Genomic DNA, 2,410 nt, shown 5'->3' on the forward strand with positions numbered 1-2,410 from the left:
AAATATTAAAATAAATTAATTAAAAAAATTACCAAATCAAATTGATATAAATTATAATAAATTGAATGATATTTAAATATCTAATCAAATCAATTAATTGATATAGTTAGTTTATTGTAATAACTTGTATTTAATGAGTTAAAAAAAATAAATTAGGAAACACTCTCAGAAGCATGGCACGTCAGCTCCATCATTAAGTGCAGAAATCTGATTTTTATATAATAGAATAGATTTTTAAATATACAAGATTCTTTATTTATTGTCAAATCACAATTTTATGACAGTACGTATTAGGGGTGTTCGCGGTGCGGTTTGGTTCGGTTTTTGAGAGAAAAGTCATCCAATCTGATCGTCTAATTAAACTGCGGTTCGGTTTGGTTCGATTTTTTTATTGAAGTCATCCGAACCAAACCAAACCTATTAAAATCGGTTTGGTTTGGTTCGGTTTTTTCGGTTTTCCAATTAATTACAGAAGAAAAAGTCTAAAAATTGCAAGAACTACTAGAGCCAAGACTGAAATATAAAAAAATAATGAAGTGTAAGCAACTAACAAACATTAGTATGTACACTTTCATTCAAACATTCCTAATTTCATGTACTGACTGGAATTGGACAAAATGCAGAAATTCCTACTGCAAATTGTACAACTTTTCACCATTAACAACAAAATGTTATGAAGGCTATGACATTCATGACAAATCAATGGAACTTCTTCAGTAAAAATCTTGTTCAATTAATCATGAAAATGAGCAAGAGCTGAGGGCTAAGGGTGGAGCAAAATACATTTTAGGAAGGGAAAGATAAGAGCCTAGAGCCAGAACCATTCCTCTAAACAGTTTATAAAAAGAGTAGTATAATAGTACAGAATCAATATATATAACATCTTAAAAATACAAAAAGAAAAGATGTTAGTCCATTAATGACAGCATAAAAATAATAACTAACAACCAACTAAAAGGTGAGAACCAAGTATATTGGTACTGGTACGTGTTTAACCAATAACCAGCAGAAGAAGAAGCAAAAATATCAATAGGTTGAACATAAAAAATCAAGGGAAAAAAAAAAGATTAACAACATGATAAAGATTGAAACTATAATGAAATAAAAGATCATAGAATCTGCTGTTTGGTAAGTTTTTCACAGTATTGGACCCAAATCCTTGATCCAAGCCAATAAATCTATCCCGTGCCACAATCCCTGCATCAATGAAATAGACTTCCAAAAATCAATAACAAATACTAAAAGTCGCAACCGAGACATGTGTAGAAAGACCAATTACCTTAGATAATTGCACCTTCTGTTCATCAATTATATTGATTCCAAGTTCTCTTCTTATATCTTGCCAAAGACCAATACTAGATAATGAACAAGAAATACTAGGAATCAACAACAATGAATAATGAACAACAATGAACAAATAATTAAAAAAAAAACAGAAGCATGAACACAACAAAATAAAATTACTAGCATTCAGTAACAATGAACAATGAACAATAATCAGCAACAATGAATAAATAATGAACAACAATCAGCAACAATGAACAAATATGTCTAATTAACAAGAAATTAACAAAACCCTAAACAAGAAATTCACAAATTTGAACCCAGCAACTCAAAAGCACAGAATCAGAGTTATTAACAAGCAAATTAACAAAACCCTAAACAAATCCAGCAACTCAGAATCACAGAAATTATAATTCACAAAATCAAACCCCCTAACTATTTCATAATTATAAACCCAATTTGTCTAATTGCTTCAGATACATAGAAGGAGAGAAAATCAAACCTGAAGTCAAGTGGATGGGAAAGAGGAAGAGCATTGCCAGGCCAGAAACGCAGCAGTACTACTATGGGTGGCCACAAACGATGCTGCAGGTGGCCAGATCGGTCCTGTTGGTGGCGCTGGGGTGCCGCTGGATGGTGCTGGCCTGCTGGGTGGTGTAGTGTCTATGACCGTGAGGGAGGTGCTGGTTGGGGCTGGGTGGTGCTGTCCACAAAGAGGGGTTGGGAAGAAAGGTCCGGTGGCGCTGGGAGGAAGGCTTCGACGGCGCTACGAGATGGTGGGAGGAAGGGGTTCGCCGCCGGCCCTGGGTTTCTTCGAGTGAGACTGAGAGTGAGTGCAGAGAGCGAAACTGAGAGAGTGAGAGTAAAGAGGGGCTAGGTTTACGTTTTGGGGTAGGGGTGTTAGGTTAGGTCACGTTAATTGGGGGTGCGGGGGGTTTGGTTTTCAGGGTGTTGTATAATACCGGTTCGGTTCGGTTCGGTTAGGGTTTTCATTGTCAAAACCGAAAACCGAACCGAACCACAATAAAAACAACAAAATATGTTTTTTTCGGTTTTTTCGATTTTCAGTTTGTTCGATTTTCGATTTTCTCGATTCGGTTGGTCGATTTAGTTCGGTCTGGATCGG

The sequence above is a fragment of the Arachis ipaensis genome, chromosome B2, assembly GCF_059453495.1.
Source record: "Arachis ipaensis isolate K30076 ecotype BB chromosome B2, ASM5945349v1, whole genome shotgun sequence".
Taxonomy (NCBI): domain Eukaryota; kingdom Viridiplantae; phylum Streptophyta; class Magnoliopsida; order Fabales; family Fabaceae; genus Arachis; species Arachis ipaensis.